Genomic DNA, 22,786 nt, shown 5'->3' with positions numbered 1-22,786 from the left:
GACCCTCCGGTGCACACTCACCTACACCGAGGCGCCACTGCCTTCCTGCAGACTCAGCCACGGATGTCACCTGTCTCTGTGCTGGTCCCATCCCAGCCGAAGTCACGTAGAGCTCACCAGCAAGGGGCAGACGCCCTCTCGCTTTGACTTGCTGAAGGGTGCCGCCACGCAGGCAGCTTGCCAGCCAGAGTCCCCGTCCTCACGTGGACTTCTGCCCTGCAGCGGGGGACTTGACCCACGGCACGTACCCAACACCCTCAGCGTGGCTTGCCTTCCCCAGCTGCTGTGTCAGGTCAATGGGTCCTCTGCCTCAGGTTAGAGGTGAGCAGTGACGTGGGGTCGACCCGAGGAATACCCTTTGGGCTGTGACTTGGAGTGACTCGTGGCCTGTGCACAGAGAGGCCTGTCTGTCCCCTGGGCTGACGGCAGGGCCCCCCCCCCCCCCCCCCCGCCCACCCGCCACCACGTGCTAACCGCAGGGGCATCCTCTCCTTCCCCACCTTGGCTCACGGCAGGAGCGTCCTCTCCCCTCCCTCCGCCCCCCCTCACGGGGTGCCCCCACCTCGGCTCATCGTCTCCCCCACCCTGCATGGGGATGTCCCCACCGTTCAAGACAGCCCCCCTGGCTCAGGGCAGAGGCACCCCATCCCCCCCTGTATCACGGCAGGGGCGTCTCCCCACCACTGCTCACGGGATGCCTGCACAGTTCAGGACAGGCAGCCCCCCCCCCCCCCGCCCCAACCAGCCCCACCACTGCTTCAGGGCAGGGGCATCCCCTCCCCCTCCCCCCCAGCTCAGAGCTGGCGGCCCCCTCCCCCGACTGCTCACAGTGTGCTCCCCGCTCCAGGCTCAGGGCAGGGGCCCTGGTGCCCAAGATCCTATCCAGAGGGGGCTGTCTGCGCAAACATGGTTGGTCATGTCTTGGTGACATTTGTTTTGCGTTTTAGAGATTTGATTGGCAAGCCGCTCCTGGGAACAGACTTGGGGTTTCCCAGAGCAGCGTGAGGAGGCCATAGTGACACAGGGCGTGTGCATTTTCTCCAGGACACGCGTGGTGGCGCCGTTTAGCAAAGGAACTTCGCACTGACACCTCCTTGCTGTAGCTGATGATGGCCACCCTGGAGGTGAGCCTCTGTGACCTTGGGTCAGGTGACACGTGTCCCCCCGCCCCCAGGACTGCTCACACATGGGGGGGCGGGGGGATGTGTGCCTCTGTCACTGCTCACACATGGGGGGACGTGTCCCCCCGTCACTGCTCACACATGGGGGACGTGTGCCTCTGTCACTGCTCACACACGGGGGACACGTCCCCCCAACACTGCTCACACATCGGACATGTGCCTCTGTCACTGCTCACACACGGGGGGACGTGTGCTTCTGTCACTGCTCACACACAGGGGGACGTGTGCCTCTGTCACTGCTCACACACGGGGGGACACGTCCCCCCAACACTGCTCACACACGGGGACGTGTGCCTCTGTCACTGCTCACACGTGGGGGGATGTGTGCCTCTGTCACTGCTCACACGGGGGGACACGTCCCCCCAACACTGCTCACACATCGGATGTGTGCCTCTGTCACTGCTCACACACGGGGACACGTCCCTCTGTCACTGCTCACACACGGAGGGACATGTCCCCCCAACACTGCTCACACATCGGATGTGTCCCTCTGTCACTGCTCACACACGGGAGGACATGTCCCCCTGTCACTGCTCACACATGGGGGACGTGTGCCTCTGTCACTGCTCACACACAGGGGGACATGTGCCTCTGTCACTGCTCACACACGGGGGGGACACGTCCCCCCATCACTGCTCACACATCGGATGTGTGCCTCTGTCACTGCTCACACACAGGGGGGTGTGTCCCCTGTCACTGCTCACACATGGGGGAACGTGTCCCTCTGTTACTGCTCACACATGGGGGACGTGTGCCTCTGTCACTGCTCACACCCAGGGGGACGTGTCCCCCCGTCACTGCTCACACATCGGATGTGTCCCTCTGTCACTGCTCACACATGGGGGGACACGTCCCTCTGTCACTGCTCACACACGGGGGGACGTGTCCCCCCGTCACTGCTCACACATCGGATGTGTCCCTCTGTCACTGCTCACACACAGGGGGACATGTGCCTCTGTCACTGCTCACACCCAGGGGGACGTGTCCCCCCGTCACTGCTCACATATCGGATGTGTCCCTCTGTCACTGCTCACACACAGGGGACACGTCCCTCTGTCACTGCTCACACACGGGGGGACGTGTGCCTCTGTCCCCAGCGCTGCTCACACACGGGGGGAAGGCGTCATGCCAGCCACCGGGCCGGAATGGGGGACAGGGCCCGCAGGACCCACGCCTGGTCGGTGCGGGGCTCACCATGGGTTCACTGACTGACTCGTCCACTTACAAGGGGCGAGGATGGGAGCGCGGCCCTTCCTGCATGGGAGAGCAGGGCGGTGGTCCAGAGGGACTGCGGGCGCCGTCTGGGGCAGGGGGAGTTCTTTGTTTGAGGGCGGGCTGGATTTCCCGCGGGGGAGGGCGTGCGGGTGTGGGTGTGCCGTGGGGAGTGTCTTCTGACAACTGGTTATTGTCAGTGTAGACACCAGTTCCCACCTGGCTGTTACCGCAAGCTGCCCACGCGGCTGCCAGGGCTCCGGCCGTCTGAGCGGCTGTGGCCTGCGGGCTGCTTTCTAGAAGACCCGGACCAGCCTCCTCCCGCCGGGTGCCCTGGGGTCGTGGGAAGGGGCAACACGAATGACTTCGGGAGGATTTACGGAGGATCTAAGATCAGATCTTAAGTTCATCTGTGCAAGTCCCTGCGTGAAGGCAGGAAGCTCTTCTGACACATCATTTAGTTGCCTTAAAGCGTTTAACGTTAGCTTCAAAATCCAGTCATAAACTCAGTCTGTGAAGCCCACAGGCACAGCCCATCACCATAGATATCAAATACCGCCCAGCCGAGCGAGCCGTTCGCTTCCACACACAGTGCGTGGCCATCGTTAACGGCTCACGTCTGTGCGGAGCCCCGAGCCAGATGGTGTTATTAACTCCAGTGCAGAGCGAGGCAACTAAGGCTCAGAGAGCGTGTGAGGGAAAGGAGAACGGTAGCTGGCCCTTTCCAGGCGGCCTCTCCTGTCAGGGAGGCCGCCCTGGGCCACGTCCCCCGCCCCCCCCACAGCACATCCCAGCGGGCGGCCGTGTGCCCCTCCTGTGGCTCCCCGCAAACGGCCTCTGGATCCCTCCGTGGGGCCTTTGCAGATGGTCATCCTGATGCACATCGTCCAGAAACAGATCCCCACGGCAACCCCGAGGGGGTGAGGAGGGGAGGGTCTGAGAGGTGAGGAGGGGAGGGTCTGAGAGGGAGGAGGGTCTGAGAGGGGAGGAGGGGAGGGTCTGAGAGGGAGGAGGGTCTCAGGTGAGGAGGGGAGGGTCTGAGAGGTGAGAGCAGGGTCTGAGAGGTGAGGAGGGGAGGGTCTGAGAGGGAGGAGGGTCTGAGAGGGGAGGAGGGGAGGGTCTGAGAGGGAGGAGGGTCTCAGGTGAGGAGGGGAGGGTCTGAGAGGGAGGAGGGTCTGAGAGGTGAGGAGGGGAGGGTCTGAGAGGTGAGAGCAGGGTCTGAGAGGTGAGGAGGGGAGGGTCTGAGAGGGAGGAGGGTCTGAGAGGGGAGGAGGGGAGGGTCTGAGAGGGAGGAGGGTCTCAGGTGAGGAGGGGAGGGTCTGAGAGGTGAGAGCAGGGTCTGAGAGGTGAGGAGGGGAGGGTCTGAGAGGGAGGAGGGTCAGAGGGGAGGAGGGGAGGGTCTGAGAGGGAGGAGGGTCTCAGAGGTGAGGAGGGGAGGGTCTGAGAGGTGACAGCAGGGTCTGAGAGGTGAGGAGGGGAGGGTCTCAGAGGGAGGAGGGTCTCAGAGGGGAGGAGGGGAGGGTCTCAGAGGGGAGGAGGGTCTGAGAGGGGAGGAGGGGAGGGTCTGAGAGGGAGGAGGGTCTCAGAGGTGAGGAGGGGAGGGTCTGAGAGGTGACAGCAGGGTCTGAGAGGTGAGGAGGGGAGGGTCTCAGAGGGAGGAGGGTCTCAGAGGGGAGGAGGGGAGGGTCTCAGAGGGGAGGAGGGTCTGAGAGGGGAGGAGGGGAGGGTCTGAGAGGGAGGAGGGTCTCAGAGGTGAGGAGGGGAGGGTCTGAGAGGTGAGGCCCTACAGGCAGAAGGCCAGCTCTGCTCCAGCCCGCCAGCCCCAGGCCCGGAGCTGTCCTCCTGCCCTCACTACCCACCTTGGCAGACCTAAGGTGGCTGAGAAATCTCGGCCTCCCCTTGGTTTCAGAGCCTCGAGGGCCTGGGTTCCTGCTTCTCGGTTCTTTCTAGGGACTGGGTTGGATTGGATTCCAGGTTCTTTCTTTCCCTTCCCTTTGGCAGCCGATTATTCAGATTCTGTGGCTTGTATGCAAGTTACATAAAAATAGACCCAGTCAGTCACTGTGGGGGTGACGTGCTGCGGGGAGGCTCAAGGACCCTCCGGCATTTGAGATGTGACCCCCGGCCTAGCGCAGAGGGGGGCCGAGGGCAGCGGGAGAGAGGTCCGGTGGCGGAGGGCCGGGGACGGAGAGTGGTGCCGTGCCGTGGGCGCCCGGAGGCTCAGCTCGTCGTCCTCAGTCTGTCCGGGCAGCAGGGAGGCGCGGGCAGAGATCGGGGTCACCAGGGCCCTCTTGGCTTCCTCTTCTCTCTGTTCGTGGAGCCAACTGTGAGTGGGTCTCGGGGTCGTAGCCTCGTCTGCTTGGACGTGGGGTCTGTGGTGTGAGGAGGGAGAGGAGGGCAGGACGCTGGCGAGAACCAGAAAAGCGGACCGAAAGCAGGAGAAGGACCTAGCTGGGGCGGGAGGGAGTCGGGGGAAGAGAGCGATGCCCTGGAGATGTGACCGGGGGTGAGGCCCGGGAAGCCTCGTGTTTTTGGCGCCTGGGTGGCCATGTGAGCAGCCTGGAGGACCCGGCGGTGGCGGAGGGTGAGCGGAGGGAGCACGCGTGGCCCCGTGGGGCTCGGCCCGGAGGCCGGGCGCTGAGGAGGGCGGGTCGGGGCCAGGAGAGCCGGGGGCGGCCCTGGGCCTCGGGAAAGTGTCAGCATGCCCTGAGCGGGCACGGGCGGGCACGGCGGAGGACACCAGTGGGGAGGATGTGGCTGAGTGCAGCAGGAAGCAGGGATTTGAGGATCGGTCCGTGAGACCGTTAAATTACAGAACCGGAGAGTGGCTTCCGAGGCGGAGAAGGGGTCTGAGTGGGGCTGGCAGCTGGGGTGAGGGGAGGGGTGCGGTTAGGGAGGCACACCAGGTCCGGCCCAGCCCTGCGTTCATACCTCTGGGAGGAGGGAGGAGCGGGCAGCTCCAGGCTCCTGTTCTTTCCCAGGGAGGCGGGTAGCGGGTCAGCCCTGAGTACCTTGTAACGCCCGCCGAGTGTGGCCTGGGAATGGTCAGGCACCTGATGAGTCAGCAGGGGGCCCATTTGCCTTGTGTTTGCGCAGATCAGGAACACACAACAAGAAGGTGTGATGGCTGCAGATGCCCCACAGGGACCCAGGAGGTGCGACATCCAGCCGGCAGACAAATGGTGGGGACGCGTCCAGATGGCGTCGGAACGTCCAGCCGCGCCCCTGCGTCCCTCCCCCGCCCGTGGTTCTGCACACACGTCTTGCTGCCGAGGGCCCCCGTGTGCCAGGTTCTGCTTGGCACGAATCCCGATGGCATTCCCCCTGCCTTCTGCCTGTGCCTAATGAGCAATCCCGAGACACCCCGCGGCTGAGAGCCCCAGACCGCGAGCCCAGCACCTCGGAGAAATGCTGTCCTCCAGCGGCTCAGCTAGTCCTGGGGCGCTCCTGCCCGATCTCATGGTTTCTGCCATGTCGCCCAGATCCCACCCCCCCCCCCATCACCTCTTCCAGAACACGCGGTGGCTCGGCCACGGGACTCCTTTGCTGTGGCCTCCAGAACCCCGCGTGGCAGAGCCAGCGGGCGCAGGAGCAGAGACAGGGCCGGTGGCCGTCAGCCCAGGGCCCGGCCGAGCACACCTCACAAGAAAGGACAGGGGTCCGCGGGGCCTGCCTAGGGTAGAGGTGGGTGAGACAGAAACAGAGCCCAAGGGGTGTGACTGTGGGGACACTGACCCCTCTAGACGCCGCCTGCCTTTATATCCACGGTCATCATCAACCTCGAGCTCACCCAGCGAGGCGGCGGCCGCTCTTCACGGGGATTGGCACCTACCCAAGTCACAGAGCGACCGAGCGGGCCAGGGGCCGAGCCCGGGCCAAGAGACAAGGTGGGCAGGCCGGGTGGTCAGCAGGGCCCCTGAACTGGGCCGAGGCCTGCAGGTCAGCAAGAGGGTAGAGGAACTCGAATGCCAGGGGGACACAGGCTGTGCGTGGGCAGGCCACTGGGCTGTGGCCTTGTCAGCAACGCGGGACTTGGAGCCTCAGCCTCCACGGGAACGTCACAAATTTCCAGACTCCCTTGTGTCTGATCGATGGTTCCCGTCTTTTCCCTGGCTGGCCACTGACTAGTTCCGGGAAAGGACTGGCAGACTGCAGATGTCTGGGGTGAAACAGCGCCGCTGGGACACAGGACAGAGAGGAACAGTGGCAGGAGAGAGACGGTGCCCCCCACCGAAGTCTGCAGAGTCCCAGACTTCCCGGGGCTGGAGGGTCGATTTCCTCAGACGTCGGGTTTCGACACGCCCAGGGGTCTCCTCTCTGACTATACATCCCAGCGAACCACGTGGCTGTGATTCCAGTAACCGGAAATGCCTGACTCCACCTGTCCCACGCAGAAGCTGGCCTGTGGTGCTGTGGGGACTGGTGACAGAGTTGTTCCGGTTCTGCAGGATGTGACCAAACACAGTTCCAGGGAGCTAGCTGATCAAGGGGTTTTGCAGAGTCCATATTTCGTAGAGACCGAAAGAGAAAACAGAAAATCATATTGTAGGAAAAGATATTAGTGTTGACTGAACTTGTGAGTAAACACAAACCATATAATATTTAAGTTAAATTTTTTGTTGTCTATCATGCTAAAATAATTGGTCCATGAGGTCAGTGGCAGTCTGTCCAGTTGGGAAATAGTAATATACATTATGTGAAGCTCAAACATAAAAGTGTTCTTTAAATAAAAAAGATAAGTTTACCCCCTAAAATCTATTTGTTAAATTTAAATTTTTGAATGGGTAATAATTCACATGGTTTAGAAATAAAAAACATGAAAACGTATTCAGTGTAATGTCTGCTTTTCATCTCTGTCCCCCTCTGCCCAGTTTCTCTACATTCTCCTGTGTAAAAAATTCTTTCTTATTGGGGCGCCTGGGTCGCTCAGTCGGTTAAGTGTCCGTCTTGATTTCACCCCAGGTCATGGTCTCTCAGTTTGTTAGATTGAGCCCTGCGTTGGGCTCTGCACTGACTGCTCAGAGCTTGCTTGGGAATCTCTTTCTCCCTCTCTCTCTGCCCCTCCCCTGCTCGCTCTGTCTCAACATAAACAAAAACTTAAAAAAGTCTTTCTTACTGATTTCTTGGATTGGAGCTCTTTATATGTTGAGGATATGAGTTGTGATTATTATGTACACCTAGTTTCCTAATGCAGGTACAAACAAGGATGAATATGTATGCTCACTTCCACTCTCCCTGTGCTTTTTTATACAAGCAGTAGCATACTTACTGTTCTACACTTTGCTTTTTTGCTTAACAGTATATGTTGGAGCATCTGCCATATTAGTACATGGAGAACGTCTCCATTTTTAAAAGCTGCATGGTATTCCATTGTGTGGATGTTTCCTGTTGGTGTATACTTAAGTTGTTGCGAATCTTTCGTTAAATAATGCTGGACTAAAAGCCTTGGATATATGTCATTTTGCACTTATCGTTAGAATCAGTTCCTACTAGAAAAATAACTCAAAGGATATATGACTTCTTTGAAATTTTATAGCTGTTTCCAAACTATTGTCCATATGGTTTATAAAATTTACCCTCTTAATGTATGAAAGCACCTCTACTTCCACAGTCTAAGTAACTGAGTATTTTGCCAACTGAATAGGTTTTCTATTATTCATAAGGTTGAGCATCTTCCTGTGTTTTCACTGGACTGTTTAGTTAAAGTAATTTCCCATTTATCTGTTGGGTTGCTAATCTTTATCTTTCATATTGGTTTCTAGGAGCTCTTTATATATTAAGGATATAGATTGTGATAGGAGATGACATATATATATATACGTATATATATATATATATATATTTTTTTTTTTTTTTTTTTTGTCCATCTTGACTTCCGATGGCAAGTTTTTCATGCAGAAGTTTTGTTTTTATGTGGTTGAATTTATAAATCCTTCTTTTACTGCATTTGGCTTTTTGGCTTAAATTAGCAGAGTCTTCCCTTGACTGCCAAGTGATAAAGATATTTGCCATAATTTCAATGATTACTTTTACGATTTTATTTTTTAACATTTAAGTATTTGATGTTTTTGGAATTTGATGTGTAATATGAGATATGGGGGTGGCTTTTATTTTTTATTTATTTGCTGGATAGCGACTCAGTCGTCCCTAATGCCATTCATCAGTCATGTTTTTCAACACTAATCTGAAATGTCATGTGTGCTTTATGCTAATTTCTCACGTAGTTTTGCATTTACCTATACTTTCTATGGTTTTATGTTGTTCTGTATGTCTGTTGTGAGCCAGCACAGCAATGTTTTAATTATTAAGGTTATTATGTGATTTAAGAGCTAGTAGGGCTATGTATTTTTCTTAACCCTTTCTTTTAGGATTTTCCCGCTTATTCTTGTTGTTTTTTTTTCTATTTAAACATTAGGATAAGATTGTCCACTCTTCTCTCTGCAAAAAAACAAACCAAAACCAAAACAAACAAACAAACCCACAAAGATCCAGAAAAACCTTGTTGCATCTTTATTTTTTCATTAATTGCATGTTTATTAATACGCTGATTTATAAAATTAGTGGGGGAAGAGTGACATTCTGTGATATCGAGTCTTCCTCTCCACTTGTTCAAATAAAATGTTTCTCATGTAGATCTTAACTTTGTTAAATTTATTCCCGATACTTTATCTTCCTTGGCTTATTAAATAGGGGTATTTTTTCCATTGTATCTTATAAAGTTGTTGGTTTCTTGATATTAATTTTATACTCTGATATCTTACTAAATTTTCTTATTACTTGGTTTTCACTTGCTATTGTCTTTTGGGTTTAGATAGATGTATCTTAACATGTTAAGAAAACATCTAATTCTATTTTATTAAAGTTTTTACTGCTGAATTTTATTAAATACTTTTTCAGCTTCAATGAAGATGATCCCATTTTTAAAATACCTTGGATCTATTGCAAGATAAAGTTCCCATAAGCAGCTTTTGAAACCAAGGTTTTGAATCTTATTTTGACATGTAATTATGTACGGCTGCAGCCTGTGGCACGTATCATCCAAACCCCATTCTCCATAAAGACATGCCGTTTTCTTGCACACCTGGAGTTCATCGGCGTCTTGGGTTAATTTAAGAAAATACTGTAGCAGAAAAAACTCAGAGCTAGTGCAATTGTGCCAGTATTGAAAGTTTACATTTTTCCTCTGAGTTTGAAACAGAATCTATGCATATAACATACACATATTTATTTAGATGAATAAAGTGATGTTCAGTATGGCATCTTAAATTCTTTCTTGAACAAAGCAGGCATGTATGGGTGGGTAGGCAGAGGTTGGTATGTTGGTAAGTAGGCGACGTAAAAATCAAGTCGGTAATTTTAAGTTGACATGATGCACACTTTTTAAGCCCTTTTTAAAAATCAAATAAAAAATAAGCAAGAAAACAAGGAAATTTGAGTCCACAGATGCCTGCTGGTAAGATGGACGGGCCTGAGCCCTGGTCTCCTTGGCAACCGTGGAGGGAGGGGCGGGGGGCCAAGGGGATGCCGCAGTCTCTGAAACACCTTTGTGTCCTGACCTTGTTTGTCAACCTCTCAATTCTGCAGGATCACATTATGGCTTTGTGCTGACTGGGAATCAAGAGTGGAAAAACATTTCTACCTCCAACGTAGAGTGGGCATGTGACATTAAAAGGAAGCAATCTTCAGGCTTTTAAATGATGTCGATCTCCTGGGAATTGAGTAAGGACGCGGGGAGACCGAGCACTGGGTCTGGACTCATAAATCTCTAGCATCACACCCAGTATCCAGTGTTTGATGGTATGTGTGTCACGGAGGTGTCTTTAAATGGTCTACAACACAGACACGTGGATTATTTATTTGTCTCCTCTGCAGTGAAGCTGGAAATAAGTATATCACCTCGAAGCTGGGGGAGGTGATCAAGAACTGTGGAATCGAGAGCTATTAACTTGGGGCATGCTTGCTTTCCCCTGAGCCGCCTGCCATAGGGATTGCCTCCCTGGTCAGTGGTGCCTCCGGGTGGGTGAGGGGTTCCACAGGGTGACTGCGTAACGCGGGGTCTTCCAGCATGGGGTCTGCTCACACTCCAGATTCGTGGTTGTTTAAACTAATCCGTGTTTTTTTTTTTTAATTTTTTTTTGTTTAATGTTTACTTATTTTCAAAAGACAGAGAGAGACAGAGCGTGAGCAGGGGAGGGGCAGAGAACGAGGGAGACACAGAATCGGAAGCAGGCTCCGGGCTCCGAGCTGTCGGCACAGAGCCCGACGCGGGACTTGAACTCACCGACCGCGAGATCATGACCTGAGCCGAAGTCGGACTGAGCCATGCAGGTGCCCCTAGAAGCATATTTCAGCATGGGGTATGGCTCTCTCTGTTGTCTTCCAAAGGAAATTTAAACAATATTCTAGAATTTTGTTAATGTTTATTTATTTATTTATTTTTGAGAGAGAGAGAGAGAGAGAGAGAGACCGTGTGAGCAGGGGAGGGGCAGAGAGTGAGGGAGACAATCCGAAGCAGGCTCCGGGCTCTGAGCTGTCAGCACAGAAGCCAACACGGGGCTCGAGCTTACGGACCATGAGATCATGACCTGAGCCGAAGTCGGATGCTCAACCCACAGAGCCACCCAGGTGCCCTGTCAGTGATTTCTTATGATGCATGAGTTTCAAAGCTTTGACGCGGCCATGTCCCAAAAAGCACAAGCCATCACTAACAACAGTAACAAAACTCGTCAGTCCAGCAACAATGTGGAATCAAGCCCTGTTTTCTGGTCTTCCAGGGCTTGTCTGAAGGCTGATTCTCCACGGCTGTCACTCCTGGATGCATCTTAAAAGGGCTTCACGTGTACATGGGGCCGAGTGCCGTGTAGCGGGAGGCCTTTAGAAAGCAGGGTACCTCGAGTGGATGGGGAGGCCACGGTGGCTGCAAGCCAGCAGATCCAGTTTGGAGGCCATGCATCCAGAGGAAGCTTGGGGAGTGAGTAAACCAGGCAAGAACCGCTCAAGCCTGGTTCCAGCATGTTCCAGGGGTGAGGATGGCTGGGCACAGGAGCAGGGCGGCGAAGGAGAGAGCTTCTTCGATGGTTTAAAGGTTGCTTGCTAAAGAAGCAGCTGTAGAGTCAGGGACGGGCCTGAGCGCACCGGAGAAGCATGGCCACGCTCAGCTCTGTCCCAGAGCAAATCTGGGAAGCGTGGCGGTGTCCCCGGCTCTCGAAAGTCTCCCATTCTGTCGGGAAGGCGTGCGGCACACACGTGAGACCCTAGGCGCCCTGCCACGCACGCAGCCAGTGTGCTTGGTGGGTAGGACTTGCAGGCTCTTGTCCCTTTATTCTCTGCCCTCTGGAAGGACAGGTTTTGATGGGATTTACTTTTTATAAAGTGACGAAGCATTGGTCCAAGCCTGTCCTGTGAGCCCAGCTTCTGTGAATGTAATATAAAATTTCAGTCAAAACGTTAGGTCTTTGCTTCGGCCTAGATTTCTTGAAGGACGATTCAGACTAGAACGCACACGCCGCAGCCAGGAGGACCCGTGTGCACCAGGGGATCTCCCTGCAAGGAACCAGCTCGCTGGCATGGGCCAAGGGATTATGTAAAGTGAGTGTTATTTATTTATTTTCCCAGAAAACAGAAAACTCACTCTTACACACTTGCCATTCAACTTGGCAGAGGCTGAGATGAGGTGGTGACACTTTCATGTATAAGGAAGGAGTTTGAAAACATTCATGGCAAATTGAAACTAATCTTCTTGACAGATATGTGCCCAACACAGGGACGCAGCCAGGCTCCTGCGGGAGGTGCCAGAGGGCCGTGTGCGGAGCCCCGCTCCTCACGCGGGGGGACGGGAGGCCCCCACGCTGGGACGGTGGGCACCCGCCCCTCCCTGTGGCCCGGCCGCCGCAGGGTGTCTGATCCACAGACCGGCTCCCCGTCAGCCCAGGGAAAGCCCCACGGGGGGGGGAGGGGGGGGCGGGTGGGCCTGCCTGACGGTGAACTGTGCCCGAAGCCAGGACGCAAGGGACCCACTCCTGCGACTTCGGGAACGCTTCTGTCCTTGGCCCCCGCACACGGCGCCCTCGGCCGGGCGGCAGGGAGCACGTGCCCGCGCGTCCCCTCTCTCACCTGGTGTCCCAGCCAAGCGCCTGCAACCATCACACATCATTAGTCTGTGCTGCCACGCGCACACCACCCTTCCTGCCAGCCGTTCCCTCAGCTGCCAAAACACAATCTGTCCCCGCGTCCCGCAGCCAGGCGCCTGCCCTGCCCCCACGGCTCCCGCCCGGTCTCAGGCTCGGGCTTTGGCAGCCCCGACGGAGCCCTTAATCCGATTTTCCCTCCAAGGGGAAGCTCCTGCCAGCAGCCTGCTTTGTCCTCCAGCTGGTGGCGGCTCCGGGCTTGGCCTGGGCTGCTGTGACCGCAGGACGCGGTTCATCTACACTGGCTGCTCCGTCCACGCCGCCGGCTGCTCGGGCCCTGCAGGGTGCGCCAGCGGGCAGGGCCCCCGGAGTGGGTTGGGGCAGGGGAGCGGGGGGAGGTCAGTGCTTCCTGAGCCCCCACTGGCCCGTCCTGAGCCTGTTCTGGTCACGGGCATCTCTGCCAGACGGAAAGGCGGAGGCCGGCCCGTGGAGGGTCTCTCTGGGCAGCGGGCATGGCAGGTGAACCGCGTGGACGGAAGGCACACTGGGCAGTGGGGAGCGGAGCTGGGGTGGCCGGGGGCGGGAGGTTGTCCTGGGACGGGCACGTTCATTTCCACAAAGAACACGGGGTCCGGCTGTCCATCTGCAAGGAGCTGAGGCTGCTCCTGTGTCTGTCTTCAGCTTTCCCGGGACCGAGTGGACCGGCTTCCCATGGAAAGGCCATCACCCTAGCCCGAAGGGAGGGGACCCGGGCACTGATTTGGGAACCCTCGGGATGGATTTCAGCACTTCGGGGACTCCCATGGGCCCTCAGCCTGTCTGCTCACGTCCCAGACAGATCGTGTGTGGCTGTATTCTTAGAGGCCGGGAAGGGGCTCTCCCCTTTCTGACAGCATCCCAGCAACCCCGTCGCAGACCAGGGTCACTGTCCCCACTCAAGACACCAGCTTCCAGAAGCTGGCTGCCCAGCCAGAAGGAGGCCCATGAGACACGAGCCCCCGACCCCTTGGCCCAACCGACCCCAGGGCCTGGGCACATGGGATTGAGATGTGTCCCCAGAAACACACGCCAGGAGGCAGGAGGTCGAAGATGTGCTCTGAGGCCAACCTTTCCATCAACAGAATGGTCACTCCAGTCGTCTCTAGGTTACCACCTTTGTTCACGCTCGATCCCATCTCCGAGGACCAGAGCATGCCCCTCCCGTCAGCTGGCCCTGCTGTCCAATGCTCCCGGACGTCATCCTGGGGCACCCGGGTCCCTCCTCCCTGATGTCCCGCTGCTTACGTCTCCCCCGTGCTGCAAGTTTTCTCAGATGAGCACGGCCAAGGCCACCTGTCTGCTCCTGTCCCCACCGCCCCAGGCAGCTGGATCTGACAGGTGCAGTTGAGTGAACGTTGCACGGGCCCCAGAGGCCAGTGCCCGTCACTGCACCCATCACCACTGACACACCGTCACAGGCACCCTCCCAAGGGGCCTGTGAAGGATGCAGCTCAGAGGCAGGAATAGGGAAGAGGCAGGGGCTGCACCAGCCGGTGTCATGCCCCGCGGTGGGCATTTATGCTTCGGAGAGCAATCGGCCCCAGAGGAAGTCCCTGCATGGGAGCAGCCATCCCTGTGCAGAAGAAAACCAGCAGGTGCCTGGCAGGAATGTGGATGGGGCGCCCATCTATCCTCTGGGCCCCCCTGAGGGCACCCCAACACTGGCAGCAGAGAGCTGCCCTTGACTTCGTGCCGTGAGGTGGGGCAGTGGAACCAGGGATCTGGGGGGGGAGTCCTCTGGCCCCAGGGACGAGCTGTGTCCCCGGACAAGCTCCCTGGTCCCCAAGCTGCAGGTTCCTTACCTATGAAATGGGACGAAAATGGTATATGGCCCTTTATGTCATTCTTGTCCTCAAAACACAGCAATGACTGTCGCAGTCCGTGGTCTGAGCCCAGACTCTCTAGCTGGCATTCTATCTGCCCGTCTGTCCCCATCCAGACGCCCAGCTGCCCCATGGGTCCCGCCTCCTCCTTTGCCTGTGTGTGTCCTCTTCTGGCCTGCAAACCTTGCCCTCCTGTACCAGATACCAGCCCCTGCAACCAACCACAGTGTGGGACCTGGGTGGTGCCTGAGCAGCCGTCAGCCTGGTGGTCTCCGTGGCGGGGCCCAGAAATGACTCGGGCCAATGGAGTGTGTGGCCTGGGAATCTGGACCTGTAACCACCAGCAGGTGAGGTGCAGTGGGGGCAGGAGCGGAGCCAGGGGGGCCTGGGAGCTGGAGGTGCAGGGTGTCTGTGGCCACGGCCAGAGAGAGGGGCCTGCAGGTTGTGGGACGAAGCAGGGTGGTCAGGCAGCTCACAACAACCACCTGGGTCTTTCATCCCGTGGCCCAAGCGCCCAGGGCCAGCTGAGGACCTTCCTTCAAGGCTGCAATGGACCTCACCCAGCCTGCGACAGGGCCAGGGGTCTGGGCATATAGCGGCCACGCGAGGGCCGGTTGTGCAAGCTCTGCTCCCGAGTGGCGGAGAAAGAGGCGGCCGATGGGAAATGTCGTGAAAAGTTCGAAAACAAAAAAGTTCCAGCAGACGATTGTGAGCCTCCCCGGGGCTGGTGGTTACCCGTCCGCACAGGTATGGGGGCTCACGGTGGGCGCCGGCCTGTTTGCTCGGAGCCTGTTACTTACTGGTCCTTGACTGTTTTGAAAAATCACCTCTGGGTTTATTTAGTTGGTGTGTGTGCTCTAATCTACTCATCTCAGTTTCCACGTGGCATCCACGTGGCATCTATGATCCACAGTTCACTGAGCTGTCGATCTGTGCAGGCTGTTCAGGCGCTTCCGTTGACCTTCTGGATCATTCAGGCAGGTGCTCTTGTGGGAGCTCTGGGTCCCAGGGCGCGTCCACATTCAGCGTGAGGCTGACACGCCGGATTGGCCCCCCCGTCGAGCACACCACCGTGTTTCATGCTGTACAGTTTCGCGTTCCTAAAGGGTGTGGAATGATACCTGTTTCCTTTTTACACTTGCGCTTCCTGGTCAATAGTGAAGCTGAGACGTGTGACACATAAGCGTCTATGTTTCTGTGCCTGCCTGCTCGCCGTAACCCTTTTTCCTATCGAGCTCAGTTTTTAAACCGCTTTGTAGGAACGCTTTCAAATTTTGCAAATTAATATTCGCTGGGTGTGTGTGTGTTAAGTATCTTTTCCTATTCTGATTCACAGAAATGATTATTTTTAACAAGTTGTTGACCCCTCACCGGCTTCCCCGTCTTCATCTTGTGTCGCCCTCTTACGTTGGTCAAAACTAAGACACCAACACGGGCACAGAAACTGTTCATTTTAAGGGAGTCAGATTTATTCACCTTTTTTGGGAGGGGTCATGTTTGTTTGTATTTTAAAATAAGTTCCCCTCTGGTGATCATAAAGATATTTTCCTATATTTACTTCCAAAACCTTAATGTTTTGCTTCTTACTTTGATGGTTTTAGTCCACCAGGAACTTTATGTATGAGTAAAGTTTGAGGGAGGAATATTATTTTATCATAAACAACTTTGCAGGCTATTTTTCAATGTAAAACAGACACAGTACATCTGTCATGGAAGTATTTGCGTAAGCGTGCCTTGCAGAGACCTTAAATATGTGACCGTCACCGCTGTCTTTACCCACAACTGTGTCCCTGGTGATCACTGACCCCCACCTCTCATCTACCTTTTGTCCCTGTGACTTTGTTGTCCTGGCGCCTCGTATACATGGCAGGCACGCAGAACCTGTCCTTTGTCTGTTTATTTTGGTGAGCGTCACGCTTTCCATGTCCACCTACGTGTCCAGTTTTCATTCCCTTTTGCGGCTGGAGAGTATTCCCAGTACATAGTGGCCATGTTTTGTTCACCTGTTGATGTGAATAATGCTGATGGGAACACGCTTGGACAATCATCTCTGCGAGTTCTTGCCTTCAGTTATTCTGGGCATGTATTGAGCAGTGGCCACGCAGGAATTCTATGTCTAACTTTTTGAGGAACAATAGGCTGTTTTCCGTAGCAGCTGCACCGTTGTGTGTTCCCGCCCACGATGCACAAGGGTGCCATTCTGACAGGTGCGGAGCAGTATCTCATTGTGGTTTTGATTTGCGTTTCCCTGATGACTAATGGTGGTGAGCGTTTCTCATGTGTTTATTGTGTGTGTCTTCTTCGGAGAAACTCCTATTCAAGTCCTCTACCCATTTAAAAATTTGCTTGTTTTTTGTTGAGTTGTAAGAGTTCTTTATATATTCTGGATATTAATCCCTCATCAGATATGTGATTTGTAAATATTTTCTCCCATCGTGTAGGCCCTTTGCTTTCTTGGTAGTGTCCTTTGGTGCACAGAAGTGATTACTTTGATGTGATTTTTTGTTTTTCCTTTTATTGTCTGTGCTTTTGATGTCATATCAACATTACTTTTTATTTTTTTAATGTTTATTTATTTTTGAAAGAGCACAAGTGGGGGAGGGGCAGAGACAAAGGAGGACGGAGAATCCAAAGAGGGCTCTGAGCTGACAGCACAGAGCCTGATGCAGGGGCTCGAACTCACAGACCGCGAGATCATGACCAGAGCCGAAATTGGACGCTCAACCGACTGAGCCACCCAGGCGCCCCTCACCGTTACTTTTTAGTAGTGCTTTCTTTCTTCACTCATTTGCAGGCCTCTGCCACAGGTCAACATTCTGGAAATCTGTGTGCCTGTTTCTGGACCCTCTGTTCTGTCCGTGTCCCCGCCCGTCACGACACCACCGTCGTCCCATCCCCTCTGCGTTTCAGCTATTCTCTGCTATTCCTAAGTTTTGCTCTAACGACATTTAGGGTCAGGTGGTCAAATTCCAGAATAAATCTTTCAGGAATTCTGATTGGAACAGCATTTAACTCATAGGCCCGTAAGGGGGACAATTGCTGTATTTGCAAAACCAGCCCTCCCGTCCATGAGTTCCACGTGACCCGCATACGTTCCATTTGTGCAGATGTCTTCGTGCTCTCAGTGTCTGAATGCCACCTCCCCAAAGACCCCACACGTCTCCCCTCTTTTTTGTTTTTAATTTCTCTTCTTTTGAAATCTACCCTAACATCTTAACATGCGTATCTTACTATAATTTTATTTTTAACAATTCAGAGTCTGCTTGGTATTACTATCCTTCCAAACAGGAAAAATATTTTAATGTTTTTAACTACCTACATTTCAACATGATATTACTTATTGATTTAAAAATTTTTTTTAATGTTTATGTATTTTTCAGAGAGAGACAGAGTGAGACAGAGCATGAGCGGGGGAGGAGCAGAGAGAGAGGGAGACACAGAATCCGAAGCAGGCTCCAGGCTCTGAGCTGTCAGCACAGGGCCCGACACGGGGCTCAAACTCACGAACCGCGAGATCATGACCTGGGTCAAAGTCACCGCTTAGCCGACTGAGCCACCCAGGCGCCCCTACTTATCCATTTCATTTACATTTAATATTTAATTAAACTTACGGACACACCATGTCCGTGCTCACCATTGTCCTAATATCACCTGCATCTATTAGCTTTTGCTTTTCTTCTCGCCAAAATACTCATTTAACAATCCTTTTTGGGAGGTTTGGAAGTAGAAAACACCCTTAGCTATTTGTGGAAATCTTTGTTTTCTCTCATTCTTAAATGACACTGGGCGAGCACACACCATGGCTCACGTCGCTCCCCTTGCCACCGTGGGGACGTCACTCCTGTGTCCCCGGAACCCCCGTGGCAGGTGGGGCGTGGGCCAAGGCTCTAAGCCCGACTTCCCGCCCTCCGGCAGTGGCGATCTCCCCTCCGCGGGGCCGTTCTGCAGCCTTGCTTCCTTCTGGACACGAATGTCCCACCGGCCTGAAGTTGCCTCTCTAATTCGCGAAAGTCCTCAGCTCTCTGTTTTTCAGGGGACACTTTATCACCATTAAGACGCGCATCGGAGCTCTCGCTTTTTCCTCTTGGCCTGTGAGCCGTGCCTCTAATGGTTTGAGGCTGGGACGAAAGCTGTCCCAGAGCCTGGAGCCCAGAGCCCTGTCTTTTGAGCCACGGAAGCTCTCTTGTGTCCCGGCTGACGCTTATTCCCCCTGTTGAGTTTTTAAAAATGTCAGTGGCTACAGTTTTAGTTCTGAGATTTCTAACTGCTTCTTCATAGCCACCTGCTTTTTAAAAATTCCATCTGTTTTCATTCAATAATGCTGTGTTTTAAAAATGGATGCTTTTTCTTCATTTCTCTCTTTAAAAAGATGTTTACTTTTATTTTAGAGAGAGAGAGAGAGAAAGAGACAAAGCATGAGCGGGGGAGGGGCAGAGAGAGAGGGAGACACAGAATCGGCAGCAGGCTCTAGGCTCTGAGCTGTCAGCACAGAGACCAACACGGGGCCCAAACCCATGAACCGTGAGATCATGACCCAGGCCGAATCAAACACTCAACCGACTGAGCCACCCAGGCACCCTGATTTACATATGTAATCTAAATATATAATACATATATAATCTGAATATGGACACATATAATCTTGACATACATACTCACATATATGTGAGCCCTGGGGGCTCAGTGAGAGACACAGAGTGTGAGCAGGGGAGGAGCAGAGAGAGAGGGAGACACAGAATCCGAAGCAGGCTCCAGGCTCCGAGCCGTCAGCACAGAGTCCAACGCGGGGCTCGAACTCACGAACCATGAGATCATGCATGACCTGAGCTGAAGTCGGATGCTTAACTGACTGAGCCACCCAGGTGTGCCTATATCTTTTTTTAACGTTTGTTTGTTTGTTTATTTATTTATTTATTTATTTTTGAGAGAGAAAGAGAGAGAGGGAGAGACAGAGACAGAGAGAGAGGGAGAATCCCAAGCAGGTTCCATGCTGTCAGGGCAGAGCCGGACTCAGGGCTGGAACTCACAGACGGTGAGACCATGACCTGAGCCTAAACCGAGAGTGGGGCCTTAACAGAGTGAGCCCCCCAGGAGACCCCAACATTATGGTCTCTGTCAGATCTGCCCTACGATGAACTCACCTGAGGGAACCCCGTGTTGGCTGCCCCCCACCCCCACCGCAGCTGTCTTCCTGAGGTTAGTTTCTCCACTTCCCGGGGAACTTTGAGGGAAAGGTTACTGGAAATGGAATTTCTCCTTTCCTGACCGAGCCCTGGCGGCTGTGTTTCCGGGGCCGTGGCTGCCCCTTCCTGAAGATTCGGCCGGGCCCAGGCATTGTGCACCATAGCTGTTTCAGTTCCGTGGCTTCACAGCCACTCCGTGCGCGTGTGTCCTCGATTGCTGAACTAAGGACGTTTGTCACTCATGCCCCGGGACCCCGAGAGGTTTTTTGTGGCTAAGCCAACCCGGGGCAAAGGTCTTCTACCCCCAAGGGCCTCGGCAGCAGGTCTGGAGCCCATCGGTGCCTCCCATCCCCATGAGATCTCATTCCCTCTGATGTCTCTCAAAGGTGGAAATTTCTGGAAGGAGGGATTTCCTGACCTGTCCCTGTCCACTTGCGTCTCTCCTTGGTGGATCGTTAGTCTTCTCAGCTCATCGCATTTGTTCTCGAGAAGCGATTCCATAGTGCCAGGTTGTGGTTTAAAATGAGTATGTATTTGGTCTCAGCCAAGAGAGTGACCAAGGTGTCCTTTGTTGTGTTAACGAGGTGACCTTTGGAAAGCCCTAAGGGTGGGGGCAGCTGGCCAGGGAAATAATCACAGGATTACAGGTTGAAATTTTCCCTCCCACCCCCTGACCTCCATGGGGGGGGGGGGGCGGAGGTTGGGTTCAACCACCAGTGGCCGAGGGTTTCGTCAATCACGCAGGTGTAAAGGAGCCACCACCGCCACCCCCATGGATGGTTTGGAGGGCTTCTGGGTCGGTGGACACGCGGGGATTTGGGGGGAGTGACGCACGTGGAGAGGGCGTGGAAGGTCGCCACCCCGTCCCCACACCTGCCCTGCGCCCACCTCTCCCATCTGGCCGTTCCTGAGTCCCGTTCTTTCATAATAAACCGAAGCTCCTCTGAGTTCTGTGAGCCGCTCGAGCAAATTAATTGAACCCCAGAAGGTCTTGGGCACTTCTGATCTACAGCCGGTGGGGTCAGGAGCACAGGTGACAGTCTGGACCGGAGACTGGCATCCGAAGTGGGGGACGGCCTTCCGGGACTGAGCCCCTGACCTGTGGGGTCTGAGTCTATCTCCAGGGACATGGTGTCAGAACTGAGTTGACTAGACAGACACCCCCACCCGGCTGGTGTCTGGGAACGTCCCCCCATTGGAATGGCGAGCTGAACCTAAATACATGCCATCCTGTGAAGGCAGCCACGTGGCGGGTTACAGGGATTCTGAAAATCACTCCCTTTCCTTCTAATATCCTCATCCACTGACAACATTCTACCATTACACATTCATTCCTGTGACTTGCACATTACGTATCTGAGGTCACTCTTCAAATGCCTGTAAGCTCTGAAAGATTGCTCTTTGCGGTGTGAGTGCCCGTCTCGCACACATGGGTCCTGTGAGCGCTGTGCTGTGGTCAGGAGCCCAGCCACGGTGCCGGAGAGCACCAGGCTCGCCGATTCCGTGGCCACCGCCACGCAAGGCTCCTCTGAACCGAGACGTGCTATATGCATAAAACGCACCCCAGATTCTGAAGACATATGTGAAAAGAGACCGTTGCCGTGGCTCTCGCTGTGTCTCTGTTGGGGGTGCTGGTCTAGGGCGTGAAGCCCTGTGAAGACACATGGCTGGAACAGGTGTGGAGACACCCCCGGACACAAGGTGTCGCCGAGTCAGGGGCTCCCGGGAAAACTCGGCACCCGAGCGGGGGTTTGTCAGGAGCGGAGCGGCCGGTCAGGCACGCCGGGCCATCTCCCTCTTCCTGTCGCTGACGCCCGTCTACATCAGCTGCGTGAACACTGCACATGGTTAAACCCTCTGATTTTGCCCTTCTCGTTCATGGCACACTGGCCACGAGGTGCGGGAATCTCTCCCGTTTCCAAGGGAAGGGAGAAGCCCCTTCTGTCCCGGAGAGGCCGTGCTCATTAGGGACCCAGGAGAGCATTTCCCGCAGGGAATTAATCCCGGGGCCTCCGGTCCTGTTATGATTTACTCGCTGGATAGTTGAAAGGCCTGGACTGAAAGGCGCTCTCGAACCTTTGCCCCCTGGGAACAAAGGCGAGAGATTAGCTCCGTGTTATCAATCAGCATCGTCAGGGAGGGAACAGAAAGGCTTCACCTGTGGAAGCCTTCGTTAGCGCCTCCAAGGCAATCAAAGGTCACTCTTGCCCAAGGTTTTGTCTCAAGTCCCCAGATGGTAGCGCTGAATTACCTTTAAAAACGGCCTCAAAGGACCGGAGATGAAGTGTGGATTAGCGTCTTAATCTAGCAGCAGAGGCCTGCGGTTGGGGTCTGGGGACGGTGGGTAGCATTGTGTTGGGCTGCCCCTGGCATGCGGCTGGGGGCTGAGGGTGGGCTTTGTGCCTCTGGACCCGGGTCCTTTGACGGCCTTGGGGGCGTTCTCCCAGGGCTTTGCCAGCTGATTTAGCTGGACAATGGGGTTTGTCAAGAGGGAAATAAGTGAAAACTCGGGCTCAGCCCGGGTGGGCACCCGGCTCTGGCATCCCCGTGGGAGCGAGGGGGGTTGAGCACAAAGACCCTCAAAGCCTAGATGCCTTCTGGTGTCCCCGCTGGCCTCCCGTGTCCACAGCCACCCCGCTGTCTGCTTAGCCGGGTGGTGGGAAGGAAGGGAAGCCCACTGCGGGGACTCGAGCTGGTTTCCCAAGCCCACGCGACCTGGGGCAGATCGCTTTGCCCGCGGGGCCTCGACCCCCTTCTCTGTGCAGTGGGACCTCCGGGGCTGCTCCCGAGGCCGCTGAGGGTGGCCGGCTTGCCGTCGGAGAGGCGGCGTTCCAGGTGGGATAGGTCTGAGGGACCAGGGGTGGCTGCGTCCAGCACTCTCTCTGAAGCAGCCCGCCTCACCCCGCGTCCTGCCCGCACCGTCTGCGGAGCCCTCTGCAGGCGATGGTCCCCGTGGACGCAGGAGGCCACGGCAGTCCCCACAGCCTTCCTTCACCTCCAAGCCTAGGTTTGAGGGGCACACCTCCTGCCCCGGGTGCCATCGTCACGGGTGAGCTTCCTGTCCCGCGTGCCGACCGCGTCTCCCCTCACCACTGATGGCGGACCCCGCACCCTACCGGCCTGCCTCCCCTGCCTTTTCCCCCTCCTCCTGCCCGCCAACCTCACCCCTGCACAGGTGTGCCCTGAGGCGCTCTGCCTGCCGGCCTGGAGGCGACTCCCTG

At 55.0% G+C, this 22,786-nt stretch overlaps 1 long non-coding RNA gene across 2 annotated transcripts; it reads left to right on the top strand.

The window, feature by feature from the left end:
• Positions 1–4,116: 4,116 nt before the first annotated feature.
• Positions 4,117–6,909, top strand: LOC128315443 (uncharacterized). Of its 2 annotated transcripts, none has more exons than XR_008298194.1 (2): positions 4,117–4,719; positions 5,490–6,909. It is a non-coding gene; the product is annotated as an uncharacterized LOC128315443 (long non-coding RNA). The 2 variants fall into 2 exon arrangements; XR_008298193.1 differs by lacking the exon at positions 4,117–4,719 and adding an exon at positions 4,741–4,977.
• Positions 6,910–22,786: the final 15,877 nt, after the last annotated feature.

This window comes from Acinonyx jubatus, chromosome B2, assembly GCF_027475565.1.
Source record: "Acinonyx jubatus isolate Ajub_Pintada_27869175 chromosome B2, VMU_Ajub_asm_v1.0, whole genome shotgun sequence".
NCBI lineage: Eukaryota > Metazoa > Chordata > Mammalia > Carnivora > Felidae > Acinonyx > Acinonyx jubatus.
This window is presented reverse-complemented; position numbering and strand designations above follow the sequence as displayed.